Source organism: Myotis nattereri (assembly GCF_964212035.1).
Source record: "Myotis nattereri genome assembly, chromosome: 8".
NCBI classification, from domain to species: Eukaryota; Metazoa; Chordata; class Mammalia; order Chiroptera; family Vespertilionidae; genus Myotis; species Myotis nattereri.
The window spans coordinates 53,461,220-53,476,665 of record NC_138083.1 but is presented as its reverse complement, the minus strand read 5'-3'; the positions used below and the strand labels follow the sequence as shown (position 1 = coordinate 53,476,665).

Genomic DNA, 15,446 nt, shown 5'->3' with positions numbered 1-15,446 from the left:
ATATATATATATGAGAAAATTTTTCTTTATTAAAATATTGCTTTTTAAGGTGCAAGAAAATGCATTGCCACCTGCATTATCCTGCATAGAATGAGAGTCTAAATGCCCATCTGTGCCCTTGCCCCTCCATGTAATGACATTAAGAGAAAATTGCATGAGGCAATTAAGTCAGAATATTTTTAAATATCTGTTAGACAGTGATGGGGAAAAATCTAAATCCTGTCTGAAACATATTATTATACAATGCCAGCAATTAACTCACAGATAAGTGAAGTTCTTAGAAAAGTATTAAGTTGTATTAGTTTACTTTAGAAATGCAAACAGTTTTTATGAATCTCAAGACATCTAGAGTATTGATGTTTACATTTTGGCACAAAACTCCCTGGCAGCCAAGTCTCTGTTCATATTCCCTAAACCAGGACACAGCACTCACAGGTGACCCACATTCTCAGAACCATTTCCTCACTTATTTATGTATCTCCTCTTCCGGGAAAAGAATATTTTGCAGTGGCTCACTGTAAAACAAGTATATAATAAGATAGCAAAATAAAATTTTAAAGGAAAAACAATGATAAAATAAATGCATCACTTTTTCCCTTGCCTCTCTGAATTTATTATTAGCTCTCCAAGGGTGAGATCATGTAAAAATGGTAATAGAATTATTTTCAAGGTAACTATAAATTAAGTCAAACTGTATGACATCTCCCCACAAAGAATACAGAAACTTGTTTTGAGATAAATGCCATGTTAATAAAAAAATAAAATCAATTAATCAACTCAAAAAATATGATTCTGCTAAATAATCCAGAGGCCCATCAACTGATGAATGCTAGGTCACACACTGGGTAAGGATGGAGATACCCTTTGTGGATGAAAAGGGGATTCTACACAAGGTAAGCTCACAGGGTGGTGAGATCATAAATTCCTAACTGGGTGGTCACAGCCCAGGCGGACAACTTCTATAGGAAAAGGCTTATCTTTGCTTTAAGCAAGCCTTGTCCATTGTTTCTGCGCATCTAGGTTAACACACCTTGGAATTGCCTTTTTTCAGACCCTTCAGAAGTCCAAACCACCCTCAAGAGAGCTGACAATACTGTTGACTATCCTGTCACCCAATCCCCTTGCTTTCTCCAGCCTCCTTTAAGCTCCCACGGTGGACCGGGTGTACATTCAGAGGACAGGGGATGGGAGAGGAACCTCCCATTATCCAGGGCCAGCTGGAGGGTCAACCGCAGTCAGCTCCTCTCCATGACCTCCTCCAGCACAGACCTTTGACCCGACAACTACTTTACAGATAGATTTATAGGTGTGTAGAATGACATAGGTGTGAGGTATTTCAACATGATGTGTTATAAAAGTTAGGAAATAACCCAATCTCTGACTATGGGACCAGGCAAATAAATTACACTACATTCACAAAATAAAATTCTTTTCAGATGTTGAGAAATGAGAGTATTCCTCAAGGACTAATATGGTGCTGAGCGTAAGAAAACAATGTATGGAACAGCTTATAAACTTGATATTACATACATAAACATAATGTCACATATGTCACAATGCGGGAGGGTTAAAAGAAGGGAGAAAATATATGTTATATATAACATAAATATATAATACATATATTCTTTTTTAGTGCATACAGGAGCAAACACATAGTTATGACATAATATATTTCTGGAAGGATAAGCCAGAAACTGCCAACATGGTTGCCCTGGGAGGACTCAAGCTGGGAACAGGTGAGAGATTGCCCCAGGCTCTGAGAGCCCATGAGCACCAAGCTAGCACTATGGGCGGACACACTCTTTGTCAATGTTACCTTCTAGGGTCCTGTAGTCTATGACTCAGACCACATGTTAGGCAGGCTTTCCAAATGATGAGTTATAAAAATACTTTGAACCATTTCTCAACATTTTCAGTATTTAAATCATCTCCCAAACCTTTCTACCTCCTGCAGTTAGTTAATTCTTTGAATCATTAGCACTGAATGTCATAGAAATGATCCTGCAATATTGATTGCTGATTTTATGTTTTTAAAAACATTTGGTCAGGTTTATGTGGGATAAAATGGGGAGGTAAAGAAAAAAGATGGGCCCTAACCGGTTTGGCTCAGTGGATAGAGTGTCGGCCTGCAGACTGAAAGGTCCCAGGTTCGATTCCGGCCAAGGGCATGTGCCTTGGTTGCAGGCACATCTCCAGTAGGAGATGTGCAGGAGGCAGCTCATCGATGTTTCTAACTCTTTATTCCTCTCCCTTTCTCTCTGTAAAAAATCAATTAAAAAAATTTTTAAAAAGAAAAAAGATGGCCCTCGGGGTCTCTGACCTCACCTCCAGCCCGCCTCCTCAGCAACACGCCCACCAAGAGCTTGCTTATCTCCTGACCGTTCCTCCATCCTTGTGAAATCAGATCAGGGAAGATCCGAAACCCATTTATCCAACATGAAAATAGTTGATAGCTTCCATTTCCTTTACCTCTCCCAGTGGCATTTGCATTTTATCATGAATCAAAGCTTTAAAATAATAATGTTATAATGTTAGAAGTTCCATCATCAGCCAGTGGAAAATTGATATAATTGGGAAAGCAGGAGAAGACATCTCCAAAGCCTCCTAGTTCCAGCCACATTCTGCCGTAGAATTTGGCTGACCTCAGCTGCACTCTCCTGTCATGAAAATGTATACTGCATGGAGAGTAGACTGATTTTTTCATAGAAACAGCTATGACTGTGTCTGCCAGGCAGACAGCAGAGCCACACCACAGTGGGCATCTTGGGTGGATTTCCACAACAAGCTAGAGATATTAAATAACTTTTGTAGAACAACATTTGAGACTTTGCTTTTACCTATATTCTTCATAATAGTCAGCAGTGATTGCACCCCACCAAAGAGAGAATAATTCAGCATTTTAAGAAAGTTCAGAGGCAGCATTAGCACAAAATGCCACCATGCCCCAGGGTGTTGGGCACAAAGGTCTTGGAGGCCTTTCATCTTTCAGCTCTTCCTAAAGGCAATTATTTCCTTAACGTTCATAAAGAGTCAGAGACGAAGGGAAAACATATTCTAGCATCTACGCGATCTATGTTGAACATGAAATTGGACCACAACTCTAAAAGTTATAAGGAAAAGGGGAGTATGTGTAATTCTAGTCAGTGATGTGAGGAAGTCCATGTTTGTCAAGAAAGTCTGTACACATTCCCAAGTTTTCTTATGAAACAGTGAATGCCTCTGTGATGGGTAAATTTTATCTCTGCAGGATGAGGCTATAGGTACCTGTTGTTAATCAAGTACTGATCTAGGAGCTGCTGTAAAGGTATCTTGTACTCATGACTAATACCTTCCGTCAGTCGACCTTACCATTGATAATATGGGTGAGACTCTGCAGTCCCCGGGAAGCCTACTGAGCAACACCTGAGGAAAGCTGAGGTTTATTGGAGAAGAAGGAATTCTGCCCAAGACTGCAGCTAGAGGTTCAGCCTGTTCTGCTCTGCACACTCCACAATTACCAGCCCCACAGTCCTGTAATCCTTAAAATAAAAGTCTTTATTGATGACAGATAGGTCAGTAGCTAGGTAGATATCTTCATCTACCTATCTGGTTCTGCAGATATCTCCATCTCCGATTGGTTCTGCAGATACCTCCATCTCTGATTGCTTCTGTGGATACCTCCATCTCTGATTGCTTCTGTGGATACCTCCATCTCTGATTGATTCTACTTTTCCTGAGAACCCTGAGGAATACACATCCTCATGCTACAATCATAATTGGTCCACATGCCGCCTCTGACAGTTGTTGCAGGGACAGAAGCTCTTGGAATATATTGAGATAGATTCCCTTTGTGAGTAGATTCTTTGTGGCACTGACTCAATTTTTTCAAGTCATAATCTTAGTGCCCGAAAAAAATTGCCTGAGGGCCTCAAGGAGCAAGACAGCTTCCAAATTGCCCTTTATCATTCCAGGGTTCACTTCAAGGATCTGATTCATGGTGATGAATGCTGTGTGCTTCAGTTAGAACCATGCTGATGGAATTTACATGCTACACACACAGTGCAAGGCACCAGGGGAGCCATCGGATCATGTCCTGAGGTGTAATGGAAGGGTGCACCTAATACTTAATCAGCTTAAACTGAGCTTTTCTGCCAACTTGATTATATATTTGTCTTATTTCCCAATTTCAATCATCACAGTTAAAGCAAGAAACCCCAGGCTTTGTACAGCGTGGGCCTAGGAGCCAAAGAGAGTAGGGAAGAGTTGTTTCTGAGATTTCTCCTGGGAGACAAACCAGCAGTCCAAGGTTAATTAATTCCTCATCATTTATGGGAGGTGATTCACTTTACCAAACACCCTAACACCAGGGGCCTCCACTTTCATACCTCACGGAGGTGTACCATTGGCCAGTGGAGTCCACTCAGCTCAGGAGGGATCTACGCCTCAAGGCTCTGACTCAGGCAGCAGCTCCCAGCTTTGTGGACCTAGCAAATGCTTCTCTCACTTGAAAACCACATCAATTCAATTATCCATGAGCAAAAGCATACAATTTTGCAAGGAGACTGTTCAACCTATTTACAAGAATAAACTTTTCAAACCTCCTCCGGTGCTCATTCACGTGAACACTAGGTAATAAGAAGTTGTGATTGTCTTCATTACTCATGTTTAATGATAATGAGGCCCTTCTCATAAAGCCGCCGTTCGACGATAATCAGCCTGGTTGCGGTTATCTCATGCCCTTTAAACTACTAGTATTTACTTCCTTTTATATATAAAAATACACAGACACAGAGCAAACACTTACTTAGTCTTTACTACATACCAGACCCTGTCTGAGCATCTTACACATAGTGTCTCATTAATTCTCAGGACAGTCCTCGGGAAAGGAGAGAAATATTTTTATCACTGTTTTACAAGGGAACAAACTGGGGTTAAATAACTCGACCAAGGTCACACAGCCAGTGAGTCACAGAGCAAAGATCAAAGCCAGGCTGGCTGGCTCCTTGTCCATGTTTTTTTCTACACTAAGCCTCTACTCTACATGTCAGTGACAGAAATTATTCTTACCTGAGTTTCCACGTGTAAATGTGAGCTCCACCTTCCCAGGAAGCCGCCGCTGCTTCTGGTGGGCTTAGGGCTCCTGCCTGAACCACCCTTCTGATCAGGGTCCTTGTTTCAGAAATGACCACACACCGCAGCTGCCCCACCAGAGGGAGCCCAGACTTTTGTTTGAAGACTGATTCTCAATTCGGATGTGGGAGCTGCCCCCAGGAAAATGAGAGTCCTGCCAAGAAAGAAACTGCGCTGAGTGCAAAGTGGAAGGAGAGATGTTGACCCTTGTCCTGTCATCTGAGCTGCCAATTCACATCGTACCTGAACAGCCTTCCTTCTGAACTTCCTTTCAATGCTCAGTCACTGTTTTGCTAGTTTCCTTCTCATTGCACCCAGCAAATACTTTGGTCCAGGAGTGGCAGATTATTAGGAATAACCTTTAAATGGGGGGATTGGCTGGTTTGAAGACAAGGCAGTGATTGGCCATCTTGCCATTTTAAAGGTGAACACATGGCTAAAGCACTGTGGTTATGCATTGGCACTGGGAGGATGTATGCTGCGTGCCGGGAGCCGGTCCATGCTTGCTGTTTCAAGGGACCTGGCATATATGGCATACTGTTCTTAATATGTTTGCTCACCTTCTTGGCACTATGTGTTTTAACCAAGGTCTCTGAGAAAGGTTGTTTCCCCAGGTAGGGATTTTCCCCTGAAGTTAGGGAGGGAATAAAACCTCTTAACTAAGTGCCAGGTGGGTAATTAATCACTTTAACTACGAACAATCATGCTTAAGCTACATAATCTTTACTCCCTGGAATGGAGATAAGAAACACCCTAACCTTTGGAATAGAGATTGATAGGATTGGAATCAACTGGTATAAATACAGATGTAACAACACAGAACTTAGAAGACAGAACCTACACAGAACCTAGAGACAGAAGAACTTCCCTGGAGAGAACATGGCAAAAGATCCTGGACAGAAACTGGCAACAGAACCTAGAGACAGGACCTAGCGAGAGAACCTGGCTGAAGAACCTAGAGACAGAACCTGGCTATAGAACCTGGATAGAACATGGCAAGAGAACCTGACTAGAACCTGGTGACTGAACCTGGCTGGAGAACCTAGCAAGGGAACATGGCTACAGAACCTGGCTGGAGAACCTGGAGAACCTAGCAAGAGAACATGGACACAGAACCTGGCTGGAGAACCTAGCGAGGGAACATGGCTACAGAACCTGGCTGGAGAACCTGGAGAACCTAGCAAGAGAACATGGATACAGAACCTGGCTGGAGATCCTAACCAGAACTTCGCTGGAGATCCTGACCAGAAATTCGCCGGAGATCCTGAACAGAACTTGGCTGGAGATCCTGGCTAGAGATCCTGGCTAGGCTGCTGATCAACTGAACGCTGTCTCCGTGTCATTCCTTCTTTGCCGACTCTGTCCACACCTTTGGGGACCCCTGGACCTGTTGGGGTTAGACCCTGGCAGCTGCGGGGTTGGGGAACATGGGACATTCCCAGTGTGGGAGAGTGGTAGGCCCTGCAGGAAAGATGTAAGCTTGCTTCAGAAACAGCCACCTCCTGAGGACAGAGGGGACATGAACCACAGCTCTGTGAACAGAAGACCTTTCCCCCTATAGCTCACAATCTGATTTATGGGACAGTCTGACTCTGAGGGCTAGTTGGTCATGTCAGACCTGCGGACACAGGATCTCAGGGGAGGTTAACATTGTTCAGATCTGGAACAGCATAGACAGCTTTGCTTAACATAAATGTGACCACGTATGACGCTGTTGATCCCGCACGAGCCTTGCTCACCTCATCGATCCTTTGGCAATGCAGAGAGCCTTCTGCTTTTCTGACCAGATGAGCTTCTGCAGGCATTGCTCTGGCTGCAACAGGAATGTCTCTGCAAACGTCCACCCCAGGAGCAGCAGCACAGGCGTGCCGTCACCCACCCACAGCCTGGCTTCCTGCCCATCAGTACCCAGTGCTTTGAGAGGTAAAGCAGTTAAAAGCAAGAAAGAACACTTACCAGGTGACGGGTTAATAACGCGGATTCTGTAATCAAAGAAAACACAATAATTTCAAGAGAAACATCAAAAGTGCTTTATTCAAAGTAATGTCCATCGCTAGCTACACATTTCCCCCATCTTTCAGGATATTTGTGGATACTGTCCCAATTGAACTTTTCTTGTTTTGAGGCAAACCATTCAGAGACCCAATTTTCCACTTCTTTGTATGTTTTGAAGTGCTGCTCAGAAAGTGCATGTGCCATCGATTAGAACAAGTGGTAATCTGAAGGAGCAAAATCTGGTGAATACAGTGGGTGAGTTAATATTTCCCAGGCAAGATCTCTTAATGTGTCGTAAACTGGTTTTGAAGTGTGTGATGGTGCATCATTATGAAGCAAAAGTACTTTGCCATGTCTTCTGGCACATTCTGGTCGTTTCACCATCAAAGTGTGGTTCAAATTGATTATTTGTTGTTAGTAGTGATCAGTATTAATGGTTTCACTGGGTTTTAGAAACTCTTAATACACCACACCTTCCTGATCCCACCAAATGTAGAGTATTGTCTTCTTTCCGAAGCGATTTGGCCTTGCAGTCGATGTTGATGGTTGACCTGGATCAACCCATGATTTCATGCGTTTGGGATTCTCAAAATAAATCCACTTTTCATCGCCAGTCACAATTCAATGCAAAAAAGACTTTCTTTCGTGCAGTTGAAGCAACATTTTACTGATGACTTTTTGGTTTTCCATTTGTCTTTCGTTCAGTTGATGTGGCACCCATTTTCCTTCCTTTAAAATCTTTCCCATTGCTTGTAAACCATTGGAAATTGTTTGCTGAGCAACGTTTAATCTTTCTGCAAATTGTTTTTGAGTTTGACACACATCTTCATCCAATAATGCTTGTAATTGTTGGTCGTCAAACTTTTTCGGTTGACCTGGACTTTCTTTCTCTTCCACATTGAAATCATCACTTTTAAAGCGTTTAAACCAGCATTCACAAGTATCTTGAGATGGAGCATGTTCACCATAAGCTTTCCAAAGTATACGATAACTTTCAGCAGCACTTTTCTTCAAAATAAAGTAATGAATTAAAACTTCCTGCAAATGCTCTTTTTTTGGCATGAAATTTGACATTTTTAAGCGTAAAAATATCTATGATGTTAGCGCCTTCAGAAAATTTGACATACGAAGTTTTAAAGCTTGCTGTCAATACAACAAAATAGCATACATATCAAATTGCATATATATCAACATATGTGTAACTCCATTTACTGAAAAAAATCTGCATTATTAACCGGTACACCTGGTATGTCGCTAAAAATTGCCGGCGTCCATCTCACTCAGTTTAGCCAGGAGCGCCAAACACAGAATCATGTTCTCACGGTTGATGCTGGAGTGTATGTCATAACACACACCAGAGGTGGCAGAGCCCGTTGAAGGCTGAGGGGCTTTGTACAGAGTCAGACTCCGGACCTTTCACTGGGCCTGGGCCGCAGTGAAGTCTCAGGAATATGAAGCACCATATCCAAGAAGAGACTCATGAATATGCGGCCCTGACAGCCCAGAGGAGGCCTGGGGGCCTGACTTCCAATGAGCATTTTACCTGCAAGACCACAGAGCCACGTGGTGGCGGTTACAGGGCTGGTGGAGCTGTGCCACCAAGGTCCCTTATGGCCCATGGACCTCACAGCACATTTAATTCTTCTGCCCTGTTTCCTTTAAATGGCTCCCCAATGGTTAGGCTTTGTACCCACAACATTCAGATGCCCCCTCGTGTCCATACACACCAAACAAGGTGAAGGGAGATTAATTTGGGGCATTTACAGTCCCTCAGAAGCACTTCCACGTATGGGCGTGGGGCCGAGGGTCCTCTCCAGGCCCTGCACTGTGGAGCGAGGCCTTGGCCACCAGGACCAGAAGCTCTGGGGACGGACGGGTGGGAGAAGAAGGGGGCTCCCTCAGCCAGAGCTGTTTATGACATGACACCCTACCTACCATGCCCTAGGAATATGACTACCAACATGTGTCACCTGAACATCCAGAACCCACAGCCAGCCTGCCTGGGAGGGCCATGCCTCCCTCTCTCCATCGGACATGCAGCTCACCCCATGCTCTCGGTCTCAGCCAACACCCACCAGCCATCCTGGCAGAAGCCTGAGTGTCATCCAGGGGCCTTCCCTGCTTCTGCAGCCCCTCCTGGTCTGCCCCTACCCCTGTGCAAAGCAGTGGGCCCTGCCTTCCGCCCTGCCCCGGCCTACCTGCCACTGAATCCCCACTGCAGCCCCTGTGACAAACAGCAGATACTTATCCTGGGCGGCCATGCAGGGCCCCCTCCCTCACCTTCACGGGCTTAAAAAGCAGTAGTGATGCCCCGCAAAGGCTCCAGCTGGTGCCCCTGGGCAGCCCTGTGCCCCTTGCAACAGGGAATGGAGCTTGCATCCCCAGCCGCCTGGGATTTAGAGCAGCGCTGGAACCGGGCACGGCTGGAGCAATGTTAGCTGATCACTAATTACCGCTTTTCTCCCCCGTGCTCTCTGGGCTCCGATCTCTGTTCCAACCCCCAGAGCTGGGAGCCCACAGTCCCACAGCTTCCTGGGCCTCAAGCCCTGCTCACTGCAGGAAGCCTCGCAGCTCCTGGCAAGGACTGCCCAGCCCTCCCTGCCTCCTCTCTCTCCCACCACCGGGCCACAGTGTCGCGCCCCAGAAGTCCTGCAGCCCCTCAGCACCTCATGCCCCTGAACTCGCTCGGCTGGCACCTGGCCTGTCCTTGTTCCATTGTGCTGCTCACCCCAAGGATCACACCAGGGGACCCTCAGGTCTTCGCCCGCCTCAAGCAGGCTCACCGCCCACTTTCTGGGTTTTTCAGACATGACTGGTGCTGGCCTGGTGGTGAGAGCCTGCACCTGCCCACAGGCATTCCCACCAGGAGGGCACCGAGGAACCAAGTGCCCGCAGTGGCAAGGGAAGCTCCTGAAGATGGGCAGGGAGGTCAGGGGGCTGGGTGTTGCGTGGGGCTGTCCTGAAGCAGCCCAGCTGGCTCAGGTGGCTGAGGTGGGACCAGAACAGGTCTGAGACCTTGTCCTTTCTGCATCGGGCACCCAGTTCCCCTCTTGTCCTTAGCAACAGAACTGCGTTCTCTCGCAGTCTGGAGCAAGAACTCTGTCACCAAGGTGTGGTCACTACATGTCTCTTGTTGTGTGTGTGTGTGTGGGCGGGGGGGGGGGGGGTCCTTCCTGCCTCCTCCAGCTCCTGGGGGCCCAGGCCTTCCTCGGCTTGTTGCCTCCCTCCAACTCCTGCCTCCCTGTGCACGTGGCTTCTCCGCTGCCCTCCTCTTATGAGGACACCAGTGAGAGTGGATGAGGGCCACCCTGATGTCCTCTCCTCTCACCAATCTTTTGAGAAAGGCTCAAATTAAATATTTATATTATCACAGACCTGTTTCTCTTGGAATCAGCAGCATCTGAACATGGTGATGGATCCCGGGTGTGTGAAGGCGCTTTGGGCACACAGCCCGGGAACACACTGGAAGAGGCCTCCGCAGGCCCTGTACCACTGGCCTGTACAGGGGCTTGCTGAGTCCTGCCCAGCCCCCGCCCCCCCCCCTCCTCCCCCAAAGGCACTGTGTCAGTCCACTGTGTGGTCTCTGAGCTCCTGGGAAGTGTCAGATTCATTCCAACCTGGAACATAAGTCAGAAGGGATGCCAGGGCCTCATTGAAGGGTCTTTCTCTCTCTCACTCCCACTTTTCCAACATCTGGAGGAGGCTGAGGATCCAGAGAAAGGTCCTCTGAATCCACCAAATCTGTGTGTCCCTCCAGGTGGCTAATGTCCAAACAGCAGGCTTCCTTGGGACCATGAGGAGGAGGGACCACAAGCCAACACATGCATGCAGCCTGCGGGACCCCTCTCCTGGGCACTTTCTGGTTGTTTCCTGGCACATTACACCTGCCCCCTGGAGGGAACCCCCTGCCCTCCAGCCCAGACCTGCCTGTGGTTGAAGGTCCTAGCAGAGCTAATCCCCGGTGTCCCCAAGGGCCAGACTCTTTAGACCCTGAGCACTGAAGACCTGGCACTGGACCCTGATGGGCAATGGATTGGGACCAGCTGCCCTCACTCTGGGCCTGGGTCGCCCTCTGTGAGGTGCAGTGAGGAGGTGCTCTCTGGCGTTTCAAGGCTGAGGCACAGCAGGTCAGCGGGGCGCACGCCGGCCCCGCCCTCCCAGGCTGACCTGCCCCGGTCCTCGCGGGTCCCGGGCTCCGTGTGGCCCCGTCATCCCGTGGTCGTCCCCTGGGCCCTCCTGTCTCCCTGGGCGCCCGCCCGCGGGGCGGGAGGTAGGGCTCCGGGGTGTTTACCTGGCAGGAGGAAGCCCAGGAGGGAGGCGGGAGGGGCGGGGTGCGCGCGGCCTCGGAGCTGCGCCGTCAGTCTCCGCCGTGCGCCGCTGAGGACGAGCCTCCGGCCCTGGCGGCCCGCGTCCCCGACCCGGAAGGCGGCGCCAAAGGCCCCGGGACCCCGCGCTTGGGGCCCGGGCAGCGGGGAGGCGGCCTGGAGCCCGCGGAGCCCTCGGCCTGGGAGCGGCGAGAGCAGCGAGGTGGGTGACCCCCTGGGGGAGGCGGCGCTTTGTCTCCGCGCTCCGGTAGCGGGGCGCGGACGTCTGGCGGGGCCCAGAGCCGGCGCGGGGCGGGAGGAGGCCCAGGGTGGGGGGAGGCCCAGGGTGGGGGCTCTTTGCTCTGGACTAGGGTCCCTTCCGGGCCGCGTGCGGGGGCCCCGTGGCGGCCGCGCAGATGGCAGGGCAGGTGGCGGCCCGCGGGCTCCCTGCGCTTGACGGGCGCGGGTGTTGAGCGGGTCTGGGTTTCCGGCGGGTTTCCGGGTGGTCTCCGGCCCCGCTCCGGGTCGGAGTCGCGGGGGAGCGCTCGGCTGCGGGTGGCGGTGTAGGGGTGGGAGGTGACCAAGGCCGGAGTGGCCACCCTGGGCGGCGCGGAGACGGTTCATTGAGGAGCTGAGAGGAGGGCTGGGGTCCTTAGGAGCTTAAAGTGCCTCCTAGTTCCTCACCTGGAGCCGAGCGGACCACCCTTCCCCCGCACCCCTAGGGGAACCCTAGCTTCCCTTTGTGCTCCGAGGTGGGGACAAGCGACTGGCCCAGCTTCCGCCTTTGCTGGGCCGATCCAGCCCGCCGCGCTGCTTGCAGCCACCTGCGCCCACTTGCGCCCACCTGCGCCCACTTGCTGGAGCTGGCCCTCCTGGGCGGGAAGCCTCCCTGAGCCCCACAGGCCAGGAGGGGCTCCCCGAGGGTGGTGTGCCTGCAGTCATCCCGAGCCCAGGTGGCTCTAGGGATGCTGGGGGCAGCGCCTGGTGCCTCTGAGGGTCTACTTTCTTCGGCTTCCGCGGGAGCGGTGGGGTTGGTGAAAAGGGTTCGGTTTCTTTGGAGATCTTGTTAGGATGCTGGCAGGAAATGGGTGCGCTCCGGTTCCTGGTTCTCTGTTTCGCAGTTGCAAGACATGAGAATCAACACCATGTGTTCCCTTGATCTCGGCACCCACGGAAGTCACTGGCACAGCTGGAGGGGTGGGGGAGGTAAGGGGCTGTACTGGCAGCCGACACCCACACTGTGTTTCAAAAGAAGGGAACTTTATGGGTCCCTCTATTTAAAACCTGTGGTTTGGGGAGAAGATTATAGCCTGCCAAAGTCAGGAAGACTTGTACAGAACAGTAGCCCAAAGGCCAGGGCCACCCTAATGCCGAATCCGCTCAGTCCTGCACCCAGGCTCTCTGGCAGCCACCTGGGAGCGACTGGGCCCAGGTATGCAGAGCTGGGGAGCTGGCAAGGGGCAGCTCTTCCCCAAGGATGGGCCAAAGGACCCAGGAGGAGGCCGCAGCCTAATAGCTGTGTTTCTACCAGCCAAGGAACAGTGCCCATCAGTAGTTTTATTTTAAGTGCGGCAAACAAAAACCTGCAGGGAGAGACTCCAGCTAAAAAGTATTGTAAAATGTGGTTAACAGTAACTTCCAAGTTCTGAAACAACTACTTTCATTAACTTGGGGTTAAGCAAAAGCTATGTGGCTCAGATCCACTTAGAAAATCTTTCTAAAGCATCACCTTTCTGCCCAAAGGTGAGGACGGGTAAGGCAAGTTTCCTGTTCTGTGATTTGGCTTGTAATGCCCCGTCGTGGTTTTGAACGTCGGGTGGGTCCATGAGGACAACGAGCTGGAAAACCTGTCTGGTACATGCCCTGTTTCTGTCTGGATTTTTAACTACTCGTCGAAGGTTATTTCGTTTGCTTTCTCCTTTCTCTCTAGATTCTTTAAAAATCTGACAAAGTTAGCAACTGTCTGGCTGCCTTTCTACCCAGGTATCCAGGCAGCACTTCCTGCCCAGGCTCCTCTGAGAGCCGCAGACCACCTCCTCACAGTCATGACTGCCCTGGGATGCCCTCTGATATAGTGACTCTCCTACAGCCTGGTTTCTGCTGATGAGTAAACCAAGGCACAGAGACACCAGGGCCCCGGGGCTCAGGTCCAGGAGTCCGTCACCAGCCTGGGTTGACGCCCTGCGCAGGCGTGGTGAATAGGACAGCTCCGGAACCTCACAGAGCTGGCTTCCTCTTCTCCTTCTTAAAATTCCACCATGAGTGAGTAACCACGCCCAAAACCATGCTTCCTCTTCAGGATGATATGACTGTAATGGTGCTGCACGTGTCTTTGTTAGTCACCCTCTCCTTGTCTTCCTCAGTTGTCATTCCTGAGGGAAGAAAGTACTCGGATGACTTAGTGTAATTTCTATTAAGTAGTCATCCAGCAGTAAGATGCTTCTGTGGGTCCAAAAGAGACCCTGAAGGAAGCTGAAACCAGCTGGGTTTGGGGGCTTGGAGATGGTTTTACACCACAGTGAAGGCACCAGGATGCCCTGTGCTCCAGCCACGCAGAGAGCCAACAACAGCTGGTCCTTCCTCCGGAGCAGACTCCCAATCTCCGCCCGAGTGTGTAGTGGTCCAGCTAGACCAGCCGTGGGCAAACTATGGCCCGCGGGCCGGATCCGGCCCGTTTGAAATGAATAAAACTAAAAAAAAAAAAAGACCGTACCCTTTTATGTAATGATGTTTACTTTGAATTTATATTAGTTCACACAAACACTCCATCCATGCTTTTGTTCCGGCCCTCCGGTCCAGTTTAAGAACCCATTGTGGCCCTCGAGTCAAAAAGTTTGCCCACCCCTGAGCTAGACCAGAGACACAGACCCAGGAGGAGATGCATAGCAGTGACTTATTGCAAGAACCAGGCTGGGAAGGTGACCAGAAGGGAGGGAGGCTGGAGCTCTTAGCGTGCGCCGAAGCTGCCTCTGCAGAATCGCCCTCACGCTCCAGCCAGGTAACTCATATTCTGAAGCCATTAGGAATGTCCCAGGCTTGGTCATTGTTAAAAATTCAAAAATGTGGATCTGTATGTTATTTTACCCTGGATTCTGTGACCACCACCGAGTAGGTGTGAGGCTCTATTATAAAAACTAGATAATCAGAGGACAGGGACGAACAGACGTGGGTGGGGTCTCTGGGATATATAAAAAATTCTAAAACTCGGTAACATAAAACAAGCCACGCAATGGAAAAAGATGTGAGAGGACAGGCCGGCCTGGAGGAGAAAACCCAAACAGGCTAATAAAATATGAGGTGTTTTATCCGCAAGTTATCAGGGAATTGAAAATCACATCAATGGGAAAATTTTTCATATCCATTGTCCTGGTAAACAATGTTGAATTCTGACTCACATTGTTATGAGTAGGAGGGTAAAAAAGAACAGACACTTTAGAGAAGGATCTGGAACAGTTGGAGATGGATGTGTCCTATGGCCAGAAAAGATGATTACCCCCTATGACCCTGGGGTCTCATTGGGGAGAATCTGGTCTCTGTGTGTGATGTGCATACACAGGCTGCTCATGGAAGCCATTTCTAAAAACTTTTTATTTTGAGATAATTGTAAGAAATCATACAGAGAGATCCATATACCTTTCATAACATCATGCAAAACCATAGAACAATATCACAATCAGGAAATGAACACTGATACAATCTGTCAACCGTACTGAGGTCTCAGGTTTCACCAGCATGCATGCCAGGGTGTGTGTGCGTGTGTGCTCGAAGTTCTGTGTAATTTTATCACATGTGGAATTGTGTGACCATCCGCAGTCACATATGACAGTTTCATCACAGGGTCCCTCACGCGGTCCTTTAAAACCACAGCCATCTTCCCTCTTCTCCATCCCTGAGCCCTTGGCGTGCACTGATCTGTTCCCCGTTTTCCATAATTTCATCATTTCGAGAATTCTATCCAAGTGAAACCTTTTCAGATTGGCTTGTTTTCATTAAACACAATTCTCTTGAGTGTATCTATAGCTCATTCTTTTTCATTGC

At 49.1% G+C, this 15,446-nt stretch overlaps 1 protein-coding gene across 2 annotated transcripts in view; it reads left to right on the top strand.

The window, feature by feature from the left end:
* The first annotated feature begins 11,429 nt into the window (after positions 1 to 11,429).
* Positions 11,430 to 15,446, top strand: part of MBP (myelin basic protein) — a 75,321-nt gene continuing 71,304 nt past the window's right edge. For both annotated transcript variants that reach the window (XM_081097581.1, XM_081097580.1), the window contains exon 1: positions 11,430 to 11,631. The gene's annotated coding sequence lies outside the window, so the exon portion shown is untranslated. The remainder of the gene's footprint in view (positions 11,632 to 15,446) is intronic.